The following is a 19,166-nucleotide window of genomic DNA, read 5'->3' as shown; positions in this document are numbered from 1 at the left end:
TCAGTAAAGGTGAAAGAGATCTGAAAGATGATGGCATGATCAGATATTTACGACAGAAGATGGAGTTGTGTGAGAAAGTAAAATAACCAGTATTTCCATATGATGAACCTGTGTGAGACAGTGCTGTAAAATATAAATGAAAACAAGATCTGAATCCAATATCCAAACTTTCAACAGTTTTTTGAGGGGGTTTTCAGGCTATGTGGCCATTTTTTAGAAGAGTTTGTTCCTGATGTTTTGCCAGCATCTGTGGTCAGCCAGCCACAGGTGCTGGCGAAACATCAGGAACAAACTCTTCTAGAACATGGCCACATAGCCCGAAAACCCCACAAAAAATTATGGATGCTGCCCATGAAAGCCTTTGCCTTCACGTTTCAATAATGTGTTCAGGATTGTACCATGTGTACTAAAAGTGGTCTATGGTGCAGTCTAGACCGCCCCTTTGGTGCACCCTGGACCCACCCCTTTTTGCTCCAGATTGGGGCCAGGGCAGCCTCACTGGCAGCCCTGAGGCCCCAATCTGGACTTTTTCTGGGCCACGGAGAAGTGGCAAAATGCTGCTTCTCCCTGGCGTGGAAAAGGGGTGTCCTTGGGGCTTCATGCCCCCGGATGCCCCAACAGTCAGAGCCATGGGGGAAAGGGGCCGCCCGGCTCCTTTCTCTTTGGCATTGTTCCCACAGCCATTTGGTTGCCATGAGAATGATACGCATGGTGAAAAGGAACTCCGTTTCGGAGCCCCTTCTCACATTGCAGCCTGGCCGCTATGGAGATGTCACACATGTGCTGCACCATTTGGACATCATAGTCACACACCCCATGTGGATGGCGCCACATAATGACGGCACCATCCACACGAACTAGGAATAGAGAGCGTTCAGTAGCCACGTGCTCCCTAACCCAAGAATTGGCGCCGGTATGCCATTTAATGGCAGTCTGTACCGCACCTATATTAAAAGGAAGCAGCTGAAAAGTGGAGAAGGAGCAATGGATTTAAATTGCACATGCAAATAAGTACCCATTGAAAACAACTAGTAAAAATTCTTTCCCTTAAAAACAGCAACAAATGTCTTTGTTATAAAGTATAGCAATAATGTAGTCATTGGAAAATGCAACAAAAATTACATTTCCCACAGTGGAACAAATTGCACAAAACAGAAAAACAACAACTATGGAAGCAAGCATCTGATCTGAACATAGTGAAAGGCCTATTCACTTTGTCAAGGACTTTAGAGTAAATTTTTAAAATCCATTGTTTCAGTGACTAATGCCATGGAATTTTATTTATTTTTATTATGGTTTTTATACCCCACTCTTCGGCCCTAAAGGCCATCAGAGTGGCTTACAATTATTATTTTTAGTTAGATGGTTCCCTGCCCTCAGGCTTACAATCTAAAAAGACATGACAGAGAAGGAGAAGGGAATGGTAAAGTGAGGATACATTAGAAGTGTACTTGAACTACACTAACATAAGCCACTCTAAATAAGCTGCATATGAAATTGTCTTGCCATTCTTTTATGACAGTATTGAGTTATGTAATTACAACTTTAATATTTTTCTCTGCCTTTGACAATTCATTTGCATGTGGTCCATATTGTGCATCAACAACATACTCAGGAGATGACCTGTTTTTTAAAAAATGGTGTCATTCTTCTGTCCCAACTGATCCAAGTGAAATACAGTATTACTGCCCTATGTTTTAATGTTGTATGTTTACCAAGATAATGTATAGGAAATGTACTGAATATTGTGTAAAGAAGCATATATATGACCCTTCAGATTTTGTTGGATTCCAGTATTCCATACCTCCAACTGTTGTTCCTACTGGCAAGGAAGGTAGAATTCAAGAACAACTGAAAGGTCACATTTCCCTACCACTATTGTAAAGTGTGAGTGTCTGCTGTAAATTTTATTATAGTTAGAATTTTTAGTTCAAGACTATGTGTGACTCCTCAAAAGTATGCTCCACTGATTTCTGTGGGACTTAGGGGCTCAACAGACTATCCATAAGGGGCAGTCTTCAGCTGCCACTTTTAATGCCAGATTGGTGCTGTGGCAAGTACATGCTGCAGCCCGATCTCACCTTTCCATGGTGCAAAAAGGAGCCACAAAAAGCAGCTCCTTTTCACGCCCCAGAAAGGGTGCCATGGCCACTGGTGTGCAACTTTTCCACACTCCTTTGGCGCTGCATGTGATGTGTCATGTGGACACCAAGCCCTGACTCCACCTTCAGGCCGGCCTTAATGGCTGGTCTGTACAGCCCTTTAGTCCCAGGTAAATGTATATAGGATTACAACCACAAAACAAGATCAAACACATATACAGAAAAAATGCTGATGAAATTGAATGTGGTTTGTTCCAGAACAGCACGGACGAATTGTGTTTTGAGAGGTTAGAAAGAGCAAAAGGAGCAAAAATCTGATATTTTGTTTTTATTGCTACTGTACTGAAATAGATAATTTGGATATAGAAGATTAGTATACCACATGTTTTCCGCATAACAAATTCATGAGAACTTTTAGGAGAAAGTTTCAAAATTCATGTTGCTACCCACTAGTCAAAATTCCCATTAAAAAGCCAAGTGAAGTAAGCATAAAATAGCACCACTCATATTCTGTATAGGCATTTCCTCACACTCTACATTTCCTTCTTTGACAAACATTTTAATGCCACCATTCATCAGTCCAGGGATGCGGCAATACTACAACAACCATCCCAATATATCACTTTCATAGGTATTCATTTTTACTGAAAAACTTACTGGATTGTTTCTGATGGAGTTCTCATTTATTTTCAGAAAGTATATTTTACCATTCTCCCTATCTCTTAAATGAAATCAGTCATTGTTCAGGCAGGAAAAAAAGGATTTGTTTAGCATCAGTTGCATTTTCTGGCAAACCAATTCTAGAGTTCTACATCTTATGACAAAAGCATATGAACTCATAATTTCATAATTCTGAAGAAGCAAATTGAACATACCAGATGATGTTTTAGACAGAGATAGGCACCCATTGCCATGTGGGCCACATATAATTTGAAACTTATATTATATGCCTATTGGAATCTCGTGCATGCACACGCGCGTGTGTGTGTGTATAAGAGAGAGAGAGACAGAGAGAGACAGAAAAAGAGATGAAGTAACTGTAGTGGTATAGTGTTCTATGGAAATATCCTGTAGCTACTACACTTTATGGTCAGTTTTTGCATCTTAATACTTGGAGAGTCAAAAATAGACTGACAGTGAGACAGAAAGAAAGAATTTGGAGGAAGAGGGAAAAGAAAGGGAAAGAGCAAGAGAATGGGAAATAAAAGAAATGAAATGGACTATTAAAAGTGTATCCACACTATGCAATAATGGCAGTTTGATAGTACTGTAACTTCTATGGCTTTACCCTAAGGAATCCTGTATACTTTACAGTTGTCCCAGATAAATTGATATAGATCTGATTAATCCTCTGTCATTCTATCTTTTTAGCTGCTTCTAAAATGTCCTGTTTATCTCCTTTTACTCTTTTGTTCTCATCCTACTTCAGTTGCTGGAAATTGAGTTTGCACTCCATTTATTCATCAGGGTGGTGGTGGGTGGGGAGGGGTGGTATCTTGCCATTCCCAGAAGGATTAGAAAAAAGCAAACTGTCACCACGGCAAAAACTTGTTCTTCTCCTCCTTTCTTCTATTCTGAGTTAATTCAATGCAAAGTACTTTTACACTTTGAACTCAGTTCGCAGCAATTAAAGCAGACTAAATGGGATATAGGATAAAGGTTAAAATAGGATAACAGGGAAAGTGAAGGAGAGAGAAACTGGCATCCTGTTTTAAAATGTCCCAGTGTTCTCTCCCTCTACCACTTTCCCTCTTTGTCATCACTTACTTCAATTGCTGCGAAATGAGTTCAAAGTGCAAAACAGTCTACCCTCAATTCTGCAGAGAAAGAGGAGGGGGTAGAATCTTGCTTTTCTAGGGGATTGTTTACACTTCTTAAAAAAACCCTTTAAAAATACAATCCCCCCCCCCAAAAAAAAATCTGGGGCGATAGGGCCACGTGTCTTGCCTTTTCATGGAGTTTTTAAATTCCAGAGTTTTCTCCAGAGTTTACACTGCCATTTTAATGTCCAGGATAGTTTCTGACCTGAACTGTAAGGTTTTTGCCACCTCCTCCTTCGGCAGCGCTGCCAGTGGTAGCTCACGGTTACTTACTAAGGTCTGTCAAGGCATCCAGATCACATTCTGGGCCCTTTGTTTGCATCAGAGTGATGGATGTGTCAGCAGAACTAGTATTGCTGATGGCGGAGGAGGGAAAAACCTGATAATTCAGGATGGGATCTGGTCTTGACAAGGCTTGAAGGTGGCAATAGTGGTAGTGGCAGTGGTGGCAGCAGGAACAATGGCAACTGACCCAGAAAACTCTGTAGGGACAGTAGGGTAGTGTAGACTATCTATCTGATGTACCTGATGAGAAAAGGGTATGCTAGATGGCTCTGGAGTGAGTGTGGAGCAGGTGGGACAGGAGTCCATTTGGACTTTTGCCCCTAGTGTTGATTAGTCCTGAGTAGGTTCAGCCCAAAGCAAACTACTGCAGCCTCTCCTAGCTTGTGTGTACTCCCTCACTGATAACTTTTGTCATCTTGATCACATTCTGCTGTTGCTTGGTCAAATGTGTTCTGGCTTGCATCTATGAAATATGGAGGATATGAGTGTGTGATCTGTAGTTTTGTGGGATGCTTATACTTCTGTAGTGCACTCACTAAACTACAGGCATTAGAGCTCTCTGGCAGAAAATCTACTTAACTAAATTGCAGATCCCAGGAATCCATAAGAGGGAACCATGGCAGTTAACCAAAGCTCTAGAAATGTGCACTGTCAATACACCACATGTGTGTTTGTGTGTATATGAATGGGTGGGATGTGAATTGATGAATGTTGTGTATGCAGGTGTGAGAAAAGAAGAGAAAGAGTGTGAGAAATGATAAACCTAACATGATAAACTTAACATTCAGAAACAAGACAAACACTCAAATTGTTTCTCTTTCTGCCTGAAGATTATCAAGGGTTATTATAGGACATCTCTGCCCACCAGTAATTCCACAGTCCATCAAAGTAGATTTTCCCCAAGAGATTACCTCAGGGGGAATTAAGTTTTCAACATGAACAACAACAACAACAACAACAAAAAGGACTGGCCATTTCTGTTTGAAGTTTGCAGTTTGTGCCGTAATCCTCATGAGCCACTTACCCCTTCCACAGTCCGACTGCATTTAATGTGATTCCTGTAGAATATAATGACTGTGGATCACAGCTGGACATCCAAAACTAGAGAGTACCTAACATCTCCTGGAATCCAGCAGGTGTCATAAAGCCCCAGTTATATATGCTGTCATCTCACTCTCCTTTCTTTATTGAAGCAAAGTGGGGAGGGAAGCAGAGTAAGTCACAGTGGAATTTGTGTGCTCTTACATATAAAGAAATTTAAAAATCAAATAAATTAGATGTCTGGATAAGGAGTAAGTAAGAGGAACATTACAATTTATTTTGATTAGTAATTCTAATAAATTGTTCAAGATGATGTTCACGATAAGAATGTTGAAACAATGAACAATCAGAGAAACAGTCAACACAATGAATCTGATAATAGCAGGTAACTTTTGAAATGACTGCATAAATGTCAACTAAGGTCATGACTGACAGATAAACTTTCTAGATAGAATAAATATGTGTGCCTTGCAGCAGTAAAAACCATCCAAGAGGTGAGAAAATGGTGTTCAGGGTATATTGCAAGGGTTAAGTGTTACTGGGCTACTTAGCAACAGGAGCTATAATAATCCCATTAGATTCTCTCTCTCTCGCATATATATATATATATATATGAGAATTTTTTTCAGCCCCTCCTCCCACAAAAAAAACTTAGTCTGACTTCAAAGGCAGAAATTCAAATGTGACCATAACAGTTCAAAGGAAAACTGAAACGATACAGTTTGGAAGGTCATTCCCTTGAGGCAGTGTGGAAGGTTTTTAGAAATACCATAATGGAGGCTCAATTAGAATGCCAATGTATACCATAAGTTCAAGTTGCCAACATGGTTGAATTGAAAAATCAAAGCTATGTAAATAATCTCTCCACCATTTTTAACAAGTGGACACTTGCACCAAATGAAGCAAAAAGAAAATATTGCAAATGAATTCCATCCAAATCGCCAATATTACAGACCAAGAAAGGAACTGGATAGCAAATTATATAAATATTTCCAGTAATTTTCTATCCGCTTCCTTTCTTGGATTTTTCTTCCTCTTATGAGAAACCCTCCAAAGACTGTGCAGTTTTCAAAGACTATTTGCAGAGGGTTTTTTGATTTGTTTTGCACAAAAAACAGAAGTTTCTTACCTAAAATAGCATTTTTTGCCCAGACAATGTTGTTTTGTTCACATAAAAAGATGTAGTTGGGGACTTATTACTGTATTTTCTGGCGTATAAGACTACTTTTTAACCCAGGAAAATTTTCTCAAAAAGTCAGGGGTCGTCTTATACGCCAGGTTTCATCTTATAGGGTGGGTACTGAAACTACCGAGCCAGATTGGAGCATTTGCGGGTTTTGTATACAATACAATCAAAACAGGCTTTGTATAAATCAGGTTTTCCTGCTAAGTACCTGCATGTCATAAGCATTTGAATTAAAATTACCATATTGAAATCAAATCTGATGTTTTTTAAATTTTTATTTGGTGTGCATTGGAAGAGAGGTAGTCTTATACGACAAGTATATCCCAAACTCTATATTTTAACTGGAAAAATTGTGAGTCGTCTTATACGCCGAAAAATTCGGTATGTGAAAAAGTTGTAGGCTTTTTTTTTTTTTTGGTACAGGAATCATCAGCTGGCATCTTGTTAGTCAGTTATGATATTGTAAGATATTTTAACTTCTGCTCTTGCAACTGTTTCCTAGTCACATTTACAACTGTAAATCCCCCCAAACTGACTTTAAAAATCTAGCCAGCTCCACCAAATAGTGAGGTTGTTCTGCACAGTTGATGAGCAGGATGCTGAAGGAATATATGTACAATGACGCACAATGCAAGGAAAGATGCAGGGACCATTGTGGGGTCCTCTCCAACTCCTTGCTGTACCATGGTTCACTGGTGGAAGAGTGCTGTATGCATCACATTTCAATACCTCAATTGCCAGAGCTGCAGAACTCCATCTGCCAATGAGACAGACTGGAATCTAAAGTTGGCTGGGGGGTTCAGATTGTGAGATGGAGTGTAGCCATGATATCACACCTACATGTAAGTTAAGGAATGCCAGCCACCATTTTCTGCACAGAAAACCATGTTTCTATACACAGATGTGTGTGTGTATGTGTGTTGGAAATTCATTTTTTTGTAGAAAAATGTGAATTTTTCATAGAATAATCCTTGAACTGCAAAGATTCCCTTAAATCGAGGATTCTTCTCAAGAGGGTATACAAACACTTAAGAAGAACTTTTTTCTTTCTTTTTCCTTTTTTGTTGTTTTTGTTTTACCATGGGGGGATATTTTGAAATATTATTTCCATGCCTAGCATGGATAGTGTAAGAAGTGAGATGCACAAAAGAGATTAATCTGTTTCTGCTCTTCATTCTGTGCTTCATTCTTTTTTTAAAAAATCTGCATTTTTAGTAATATTATCATATTATTCTTACTTTTTAAATAAAAATCATTACGATAAATTCAGAAGCATCCCTGAAAAATGTAAAACATAATGCTCTACAAGTGCATTTTCATTTTCATATCTATGGATAGTATCTCCCATGCTTTGGAACATTCTGCCAGGGGCAATGTTTGGATGGAAGACGGTGGGAGCCATGTGTGTAGGATTCAACTGCAGATTTGGAGCCAGGAGGAATGATTAGACACCAGCTTACCAGTTCCCAATGCAGGTGAAGGAAATGTGCAGAGAGATGTGGAATAATGTTGCAAATCTTAGTAGTGATACCCCCATTAGTATATGCAATTGCTTTTGAGAGGAGAAAATTTGGTTGATGAGCTGCTGATGAGTTGGGATGAAAGGTTTTGATCTCAAAATAATAGCCCTGATTTAACAACCTCTAAATTGCAGCTGTGTACACAACTACAAATGCACATGATATGAAATAATTCTTCAGAGCTGCTCTGTATTCAGCTGAACTGGTATTTAAAAGTATTATGAGCATAGTTCATGCTGAACATTCCATTCATCTAGCAAAATTGCTTGCTTTCTTTTCAGCACAAGAGATACTTTGCTTGCTTATTTTGGTAAAAGTGAGGTTTTTGTCCCTCTTTTTTCTAAAAAAAAAAAAAAGAAAAGAAAACTAAGCAAAAATGCTTTACAATTTATTTTTACACATATCCAATTCACTGCATGCAAAACCCTGTTATTATAAATACTGCATTATGCTATCATAAATAATTGATTTTTGTCACAAAGCTATTTAGAGGGCATAAAATGCCTTGAAACTTGCAGAAGAATGCAACATAATTATTTTCATTCTTGTCTTCCTTTTGCCTTAGTATTGTTGTAAACACCTTATGTTAACACGCACCCTATGTCTTTATCCAGGGTTAGATAAAAGGCAAAAAAGAGGGTTTTTTAAAAAAAAGTTTTATTAATAGTGGTGTCGTAAAAACAAAAGGATTGTGGGGGTGAGGACATATTAAACTTTATTTATTTAAATATATTTTATAGAACATGGAAAAATAGTTTAATTATACTAATAAAAAAGCTGTTCAGAAAAGCTAGTCTTTCTATACAAATGAGTTTTGAAAAAATAAAGGATAGTTCTTGTTTACTCCATCATATACTTGTCTAATCTTGGTCTAAGACTTTGTATTTCAGCTGTTGGGGTTAACACGAATTCAAAGGTCCAGTTCAGAGCAGCTCAAAGAAAAGTTAGTTTGGGCTGTACAGACAGCCTCGAAGGGGCAGCCTTCAGCTGTTCCTTTTACAGCCAGATCTGGGCCACAGCACCTGAACAAAACAGCCCCAATCTGGCCTTTCTAGGACATGAAAAGGAGCCACAAAAAGTGCTACATGCTACATTTCATAATCAGTTGACATAGAAGCATTTCTGGTTTGCCTGCAAGCTTTTACCTTTTCTACCTCTGGGACAGCACAAAGACCCACTTCCATGACAATTCAAGAACCTGTTCTTTAATTTCACATTTTAGCTCTGGAATATCAGGCATTAGGATGCTATTGACCTGACAACTTCACTAAAACGGTCCTGGTAATAAGTAATGAGAAAGACCTCTGCCCAAAATCCTGGAAAACCATTACAGTTGGAACTAACATGATAGGGCTCGAGTAGGGCTGCAATCTTCACGTGGCCCTTGGATCTCACTTTTGTGGTCCCTGAAACCCACCACAAGTCCTGCAAAAGTGCCCAATTTCCATTTTTAAAAAATGAGTGCAATTTATTTGCATTTTTGCCGCTGAAAAATATCCCCATTTTTGCCCCACCTGAAAAAGCTCCATAATATGAAAACATATGAAAATTTGTCCCTTCCCACCTTTTTGAGAGATACTGCAGAGCAAAACAGAAGTATTTGGACTTTGACAGGTGTGGAGGAAAGGTCTTCAGGAGGATCTTGGAGAAAATTGGCTTATGGCCCCCTTTACGTTGTCCAGCTCCAAGGTAAAAAGTCAAATGTCAGATCAAGTATGAGGTAGCTTTAATGAATGTCCTCCCAAGTGAATTTAGAAAGTTACTGTTTTTTTTTTTTACAACTTTCACTCTTGACTGGTTCTACACAGGCCAGAAAAGTCCAGGAGCAGACCAGAGTATTCTGGTCCTGAAGCTGCCCTGACATCCCTTCATTACATGGGACCCTCCATTGTTCACATGCATGTCCTGCTGTGATGCCCAGTGTCATTGTTGTGGCAGCAAGTCATTGCTCTGAGGTCAGAATGAGGTTCCCAGTGCCAATTGCATGGCTGGGCACCTCATTCTGACCTCTGATTGAGCAATTCACATTAGCAGTGCTGGCACCATGTAGCACTGTGGAACATGTTGTAAACAGCTGTCTGGCATCACTGGATCTGGAAAGATCCAGAGCAAAAAGCAGTAAGGGTGGTATAAAGCACTTTGCCAAGTTGGCAGAAGCTGGGACTAGTGATGAGAACTCACTCCAAGCACTACATGATGAAGTGAGCTCCCATTATTAATTCCAGCCTCTGCCAAGTTAGCAGTTCAAAAGCATGCAAATTGCAAGTAGTTAAATAGCTACCACTTTGGTAGGAAGGTAACTGCATTCTGTGCAGTCATGTTGGTCACATGGCCACCAGAGTTGTCTTCAGAAAATGCTGGCTCTTCAGCTTAGTAATGGAGATCAGCACCACCTTCTACAGTCGGACACAACTTGACAACCTTGCCAAAGGGGAAACCTTTACCATTACCATTACCTTTACCTTTACCTTTAGAGAGCAGGTTGTGAGCTATACTGGTGGTGGTAAAATAGCCACCAGTAGGGCCTCCCATGCCAGACAGGTCACAACCGAAGGGTCTGACCAAGAGCGCCAAAGGATGGGCTCTCTAGCCTTATGGCAACCATCCTAGGAGAAGGAAAACGCTAATCCCAAACCCGGGCAGATGGTGCTCATCTAACCCTGTAAGGTCAACCATCTAAGAGAAGGAAATTCTAATCAAACCTATGACCCAAGGACCTCGCTGCCACCGTCCGTGCTTGTCAAGGCCTCAGCAGTCAAACCTCTGGTTTAAAGGGTGAGGCCAGTTCTGTGCATGCTGCTCTCCACCAGAAAAATCCATTGCACAGGCTTGAAGGATACATCCAATGTCATCAATGCGCTTGTAGAAAGCATGGATGAGTCCTTCCCCCAGTGGAATCAGTGACAAATTACATGAGATAATTCCTGGTAGCAACCTGCAACTCAACTGTATCCCGTTGGGGAGCAGTCAGGTTTTTTGTTGGTGCAATAAGGTCCATAGTTCACATCAGACCAAGGATTTGGTTTATGTGTCATCCAGATTCATTATGTAGGAAAAAGAGGAGGACAGTTTATTTGGCCCATGCAGACAGGCCCCTAGTTACAATTATAATTCCAAGCCCAAGTAATTAATTGAAAAATATAACTTTATATTCCTCAAAAATAATTAAATTAATCAAAATAGTTTCTTTCAGTTTCGTTTAAAAATCTGAATGTGACATGCCATTAGTATGAGGTACAAAACACATTCTCTCCTCTATCATACACCTCATTATCACCTCAACATCCACTGGAGAACACAAGGTAGCAGTGCAAGACAGCTGCAGAAGATTTTTATATTCCTTACCTAGCATTTAGTGAATCCCTGTAACTATATGAGTTACTTTAAAGACTATAGTTATACTGGGAAAAGAGGGAAGGCACTCATCATTTAGTTCCTTTGTGTACTCAAAATGTAACTCTGTATAATTTAGTTATGTCTTGGTTATTGCATAAAGGAATTCATTACAAGTAACTTACAAATAATTCTGTGATTCTTATTCTTACTTCCAAGCTTTGGAAACAACATCCCACATGTAGTAAACTAGTACATCAGGATTATCCTAACTACCTCACTGCTGCATTAATACATGCATCAAGATTCTTACATGGTAAAGCATTTAGCAATGTGATACCTACACCATGAGTGTGAAATGGTCAAGTCCACAATGCAACCACTTCACTTTACTCTACCAGTTTATTCTATGTAATGTGGATACTGCCTCTTTGTTTCAACATGAAATATTGTTATATAACAGTGACATGATAACCAGGTCTGGCCTAAGTCCTGTTGCTACCTGAGGCATAGTGAGCAGCAAATTGCATACTCCCCCCCCCAAGTAAACCATATTCAACAAAATAAGTTATTTTGGCATCTGAGACAGATAATCCCACAAACACCCCTCTTCAACTCCCAAGGATAAATAAACACATAAACAAAGAAAGAAACAAAAAAATCAAAGCAGTAATTATACCTTATTAATAAGTGCTGTTTCTCCTGATATGTAAAAGCTACAGCCTGAGCTAGCTGCTCCACTCTGCCCAATGGTGAAGGCATACCAGTTCTTCATCTATATGTAATCACTATGGATATGCTAGCATTAAAAAGTTTACCTCCTCTAAGGGTTGATGAAAGCTTCACCCAGCAAATAATTTACCCAGAAATTCTCTGGAATATGACTTCATTGTCTTCTGAGTGATACAGTTTTCAGACCCTTGTTTTGTAAGTCACAATCAGGAAAGAACAGACTGACAAGGACCCTAAATAGCCAAGTAGATAATTTTATGACTGCAAGGTGTGTGCACATAGAGTGTGTCTGTTACATTTGCTTTCTGTACCAACAGCCTTTCCCACCCAGAAAAGTAAAGAACTGGCCTTGTAACTGAAGGGACTTTCAAAAGAAATTTGTGCTGGAGCAGAGAGGAAGGAAAAACAGCTAAAGGTCCACTGGGCTAACAGAAACCCCTTCCTCAAGTCTAAGTGAATCCACTCCTGTATAATCTTACAAAAATGATAATTAGATTTTGAGGAATTAGAAAACAGTAAGACGAAAGGTGCTTGGACCTCAAAGAGACATGCCCTTTGAAGCTGACCCATGATACCAGCCCTGGGTTCTATATTTAATATGTATTAATATTTCTCTCTTTAATCATTGATAATATGCTTAGTGAGCTTTGCATTTTGCATATGACATTTAGGGTGCCTCCTAGCACTACCAGTCAAAATGTATTGTGCAGCTATTCTGACTTTTCTTCCTTGACAGATGTTTTTTACAGGCAGAAAAAAAGACTGAAGTAGCAGTGGGAAAACATGGGAGAGATAGACGTGAAAGACTCATGTAAAATTCTATGAAAGAGGCAAAGCAATGCACAATAAATGCCTAATCTGGAAGAACCTTTTTCCTACATTAATTAGAGACCAGAGAGTTCAAGAAAGCACGAACTGGGAAGGTAACCAAGGGAAACCTATCATTCTGCAGTACACTTTGCACCCATATTTTACATATACATACATGTGATCAGTCAGAGGTTTTCTGAGAATCATTATGCTGGCAACATGTCAAAGGAATTAAAATAGCATCAATATTGATATCCATTTCAGTTAGTCTTCCATATGACCCACTGATGACCTAAGTAACATTACCTTCCACAAAAGACAATTATACTATAATTTAGAGCAAAACCTGTACTTTTCCACAGAGCCATAGACCCGGCCTTAACCTACCTCTATACTGAAATAGAACAGCTGTGGCTCAGCTGAAAACATACTGCTCAAGGTAGCATATATTGCTATATATGTTGTTGTTGTTGTGTGTCTTCAAGTCATTTCTGATTGATTACTGTGAAGGCAAATCTGTCATGGGGTTTTCTTGGCAGGTTTCTCCAGAGGGGGTTTGCCATTTCCATCCTCTGAGTCAAGAGTATGTAATTTGGCCAAGGTCACCTAGTGGGTTTCCCTGGCTGAGCCAGGATTTGAACCCTGGCCTCCAGACTCATAGTCCAACACTCAAACTGCTACACTGCACTGGCTCTCATTGCCATATATACACATAGTATATGTCAGTAAATTTGCTTTTTGCATGCCAGCCTGGTTTTTTATCTGCAAAAAGAACCTCTTTAATTACAAGGGGAAGCAACATGCTTCAGGTATGCCATGGTGGTGCTTAGGGGTTACTGTAGGAGAGACTTTGTTCTGAAATATACAGGAAGACTTTTCATTGTTGATCTCAACTCAGAAGTTTGTGCTATTTAAGCTATGCTTCAGACATGATCATGGGCTAGCCTTGGTTAAATGCCAGTACTGCAGCCACAAGGTTGTGAGTTCAATCCCCTGGGTTTCAAGGGTGACTCAGCCTTCCATTCTTTCATAGGTCACTAAAATGAGTACCCAGCTTGTTGGAGGCAATTGGCTTATAGAATGTAAACTGCTTAGACAGTGCTGAGTTCACTGATAAGCAGTATAGAAATGTACATGCTATTGCATTGCCTTCAATATGAACTTTGTGCAGTTAGTCATGCCATTTGGATGAATGAGTCTGGTGCCTTAAAGCAACAGATGTTGAAGGGTGGGAATGCAGCAGAGACAACCTCTTGAGGTCTTCTTCCTGTTCACCTCTATTATGTCATGAGACCTTGTCTGTCTTTAAGCTAGACTGATGCCCTGTTGTTGTAGGGAAAGTCAATTTTGTCTTTGCAACCATGCCAGCAGGACACAGTAGCACTTTTTCCACAAAGAGGAATGACATATCACTTCCACTACAGGTTTTGACCAAATTGAAAAAACTGATTTTTTTTTTCATGGTTTGGGTGGAAGGTTGGATGATAAAAGTGAAAAACTATAACTTGGAGGAGAGGGCAAATTTTGATTCAAAAATCATTTATCTGACTGACTGTATCTATCCACTTCACTTTCAGTGGCTTTGCTGGTGTTCTTGGATTGGGAGGTTGCAAAACTATAGAAGATGCTGCCCTGTTGCCATTGCTCAAGTCAGTTGCAAGTGTACATGTCCAATGTCACTGGAAGCCGCACTGAGGCACACTTTAGACTGGAGGAAATGGAAACTGGGATAATTTGGCTCCCAGTGGCTTGGCTTGAGGCTAGCAGCTATAGCCTGCTTTTGGAGAGAGCCATGCGGTTGCTGTGGACCCAATCCACTTGCAGCTGGAGTGGCCTTAGGCTGCACTTTCCTGGCCATCTGTTTCATCCCACAGTCTCTGGAGAAGCAGAAAACAAGATTACTCCATCTTAAATATGACATACCTTCAAATATTTAAACAGGGCCATTATATCACCACTTAACCTTCTCTTTTCCAGGCTAAACATACCCAGCTGCCTAAGCCAATCCTTATAGGGCATGGTTTCCATGCAAAACCCTTTTTGTTTCACAGGTTCTTAATGTATAACTGTGCCAGGGAGGCTTTTTTTTACTGGAGTCTGTGTTTTATTTATTTTTTAACCTTTGCATGTTTTTAAGTAATTTTATATTGTTTTAATTATGCCTATTTTAATTGTTTTTAGGATGGCACTGTGGTTTTTGGTTGGTTTCTTACTATGAAAATCCTTTGGTCTGGGTGAAAGGCCGCATATAAAATACATACATACATACATACTATGGGAAAAAATGACTGGATTTTCCCAGCATATAATGATATGAATATTGTGCAATATTAGGATTATCGATGGGTTGTTTGCTAAAACAAAACAGAACATACAGGTGATGATGGGCAGAAATTTCACTAGTCCCATTCAAACCCTTTTTCTTTGAACCAGAATCCTGTCAGTGCTTTGGTTTTGCTCTTTATTGATGCCATCCATTCATTAAGTTACATTCAGTAGAAACTCTATCCAAGAAAAGCTTTGAAACCATTCTAGAACTAGGGAAAGCACTTGTCAGGCCTGCTAGCATGAATGGTGTCACTAAAGCTGCTTCCATGGACATATTCTAATGTTTTCTTCTGTCACAGATTTTTGTCAAAAGAAAAAGGTTGGAGGAAATATTGAGGAAAAAATAGTAGAGTTACAAAGGAAGTTAATTATGGCTGTATCTGCACTGCAGAAATAATCAAGTTTGATACCACTTTAACTGCCATGGCTCAATGCTATAGACTTCTGGGAATTTTAGTTTGTGATGATATCAGTGCTCTCTGACTACAGTTTCCAGAATCCCACATGATTGAGCCATGTCAGTAAAGTGCTGTCAAACTGGATTATTTTTGTAGTGCAGATACAGCCAACATCTGCTAAAGAACTCATACAGTGCTGAAAATAGCACAACTTTAGAATAAAACACTATAAAGCACCATAAAAAGTGCCCTATTCAGAATTTAAAAATGTTGTTTTTTGAGTCTACAAGTTGGCTAATGGATTCCAGGAGCTGTAGTTCAAACAAGTGTATTTTGTGAACATTTTCCATATTCCAAAGGAGGGGTGTGTTTTAAAGCAAACTTCTATTTATCTCCAGAATGAGAATTGATTACAATCAAGCTGTGTTCAAAATCAAAAGTCAAGATAAAGTTACCCATGTGTGATTTTGGATAATTTCTGCCTTTAGAAGCTTCCTCACTTCCACTGTAGTTCTAGCAACATGTTTAGTACATTTCATATGGTCTCAAGTGTGTCACTCAAGAGAGGAACTCTTGCCAGAGAAGGATTGTTCACAATTAACAAAATAAAATGTTGATACCTTGTCTTGTTTTGCATAAAATTTTGAACGGGAGACAGAGATAAGAAGAAGCCTTTTCAGCCCACTTGTTTTCTTCTCCTTATCTCTGCTACTTTGCTCTATCCAGCTTAGGAGAGCCAAGCACAGAAACTATCAAGAAAACACGTGCTGAGTGAAGCTGGAGAGCCAAATTATATACAACCAGCATCCAACTTTTAAAGGAATATGCACTTAATGCACATGGGAATGCATCCTTAGGTGTGCACCTAGGCCTGTTACAGATGGGCTCTTGAGGCGCCCCCATCACATGCTAGGGGTTGGCTGGGGATCTAGCGTCCACACCAGCCTTACCCCTAGCCCTATACACACAGGCGCCACCATTATTATGTTCCGGACGCATAGTGTCCGCACGTCGTGCAGCGCTTATGACATCGCAAGTGCGCCAATGGCGCCTCACGGCATCATAACTGCGCCGCGGGAAGAAGCGCCATTTTGGGGCTTCTTTTTTTCTCCGCATGGGAGCCGCACGGTTTGGCTGCTGCGGCTCCCTCGCAGAGCAACCACCAGCGCCGGCAGACCGCCACTTTTTGGCGGTCTGTAACACGCCCTTGTTGTCCTTGAGGCCTTTTAAATACCAAGAGAATGATTTAAAGCATTTTCTTGTAAGGACAGAAATTGTGATTATCTCCTTTCTCATCCCATTAATGCATTCTACAAGCCAAATCTTTCCCTCTCATGAGAGTTTATGGCACCAAAAAAAATAAAAAAATAAAAAAAAATTTAAAAAGTGGCAAATTATTTGGCATTTGTGACTTCCAAATCTGGCAGCTGATTGCTCACATTGATATGCTGCTCTCTGGTGACATTAGCACTTACTGGCTACTTTGGTCCCCATGGGTTTTACAGAATTATTTTGGGGAAAGGGGAGGTGGGGGGAAGTTTTCCTGTTCACAATCAGGTTTATTCAGTCTACCAGGATTCTCCCTCTCTGAGCACATTTTCTTTCTTTGTGTGCTATCTAGCATGCCAAGATACAGGACTCCTGCTTTTCTAAGGAAGTGACATTACAAGACTTTGTGTTCATGGGTGTCTGCAGTGGATCTCCCAACAGAGCCTCAAAATTTCACCTGTGACAGCCACCAGACACAAAGTGGTTGGGGAGGGATATCCCTTAGAGAGATCATATCCACTTCAGTCTCAGAAAGCTGCATTTTCTTTCAGCCCACAACACCTATTGCATTTCTAATGATACCATATTTCTGGTTATTCACCTTTTATTATTGTTACTGCATGTAAATGAGTTCATACTGAACCAAAGAAAACAGCTAATTTTTCCATGCCCATTGCAACAGATACCAAATCAAACACTATTTTTGAATAAGTAAATATAGAATATTCTTTTCTAATCCAATTTAATCCAGTCAATAAAGGTAAGCATATTATAGTTTTAGACTGAATACTGAATGCTTAGAATTTAAATTCCATTTCTTACCTGAAATGTATCAATAATATAAGTTTTCATACCATCCAGTTTATAATAATTTTATCACTGTTATAATCACCATCACTTAATATTTAGACCTAAAGTATAGTAAAATAGGCAACTTTTGTTTTTGATCATGCTCTTTTTTTTAAGTAGTATTGAAGACATGGTAATAAAAATCCTATTTTAGATTTTGGAAATGCAAAACTTTATAGATTCACAAAGATAATACAGTCAAATCCATGTACATGCTACAATTTTTCATTTCCCTTAATTCAACCCCCAACATCAAGAAATGTTTAAAAGTTTTTTTAAAGAGCCCAAACACAACTTTAATCTATCATGAACTGCCCAATAATATGCCTATGCACATGATGTGTTTCAGTTTGTTTATGGGATTGTGTTGTGCTAGTTTCCTCACTGTGTATCCTCAATAACCATTGAAAATAGTGGGACTTAGATTACAGGCAACTTGCAGTGAACTCATTGCATGAGTTTAGTTATTTGTTTCCAGTACTTCTAATGTTTGGGCAAGGGCACTGCTAGTTATTTAGTCAAAACACTTCCACCAAATCCAAGCCCCACTAAAGCCCAATGAAATGCATGCAAACAATGCTAATCTTCTTTTATCTGCAAGTATAAGAGAATTAGCAAACCAGTGAAAGGAGAATGTATTGGAGTGCTATGGGAAAGGGCATGATGAACATCTGAAATGGTGAACAGAAGCACTATAATGGCTGTATCTGCACTGCAGAAATAATCCAGTTTGGCACCACTTTAACTGCCATGACTCAATGCTATGGAATTCTGGGAATTGTAGTTTATTGTGACAACAGAGCTCTATGACACAGAAGGCTAAATTTGTCACAAAACTACAGTTCCCAGAATTCTGTAGCAGTGTGCCATGGCAGTTAAAATGGTGTCAACCTGGATTATTTCTGCAGTGTGGATGCATCCAAAGATTTGTTAAAGGCTTCTCTAGCAATACCTAAGTCCCATAGATACTAACTAGGCACATTCATTAGTTGGACTAGAATCTCAATGTTCTGTTTTCACTGAGGTGAAAAACAAAGCCACTCTTTAAAGTCTAACCCCATGTATGTTATAAGAAACAAGGACTATTGAGTTCCATAGGTCTCTCTTGTAAGTTGAATAGGATCTACATGGCATAGGCGCTTTAGTGAAAGTTAAACCCATTGACTTCAGTGGAGCTTACAATACAATGGCGGGATACAGACGGGCAGGGGAAGACGTCTTAGAGGTGTATTCTGCTGAATACGGAGCCTCCAGACCGCCCGCCCTGGGGGCGTGGCTCAGGTGTATGGGGCTTCCACATGGGGGGCAGTGAAGACGCCTCACCTGGGGCCGTTTCTGACCTGCAGTTTCCATACCACCACCTCGGAGGACGCCGCAAAGAGAGAGGCAGCTTCCTCACAGGCGGCCAAAAATGGGGCTTTTTTTCTCTTTTGCCGGCTGGCGGATGCGCCGCTGCGCAGCTGCGGCGCTCAGCACCGGCAGCAGAAAGCATA

The sequence above is a fragment of the Sceloporus undulatus genome, chromosome 4 (assembly GCF_019175285.1).
Source record: "Sceloporus undulatus isolate JIND9_A2432 ecotype Alabama chromosome 4, SceUnd_v1.1, whole genome shotgun sequence".
Lineage (NCBI taxonomy): Eukaryota > Metazoa > Chordata > Lepidosauria > Squamata > Phrynosomatidae > Sceloporus > Sceloporus undulatus.
This window is presented reverse-complemented; position numbering follows the sequence as displayed.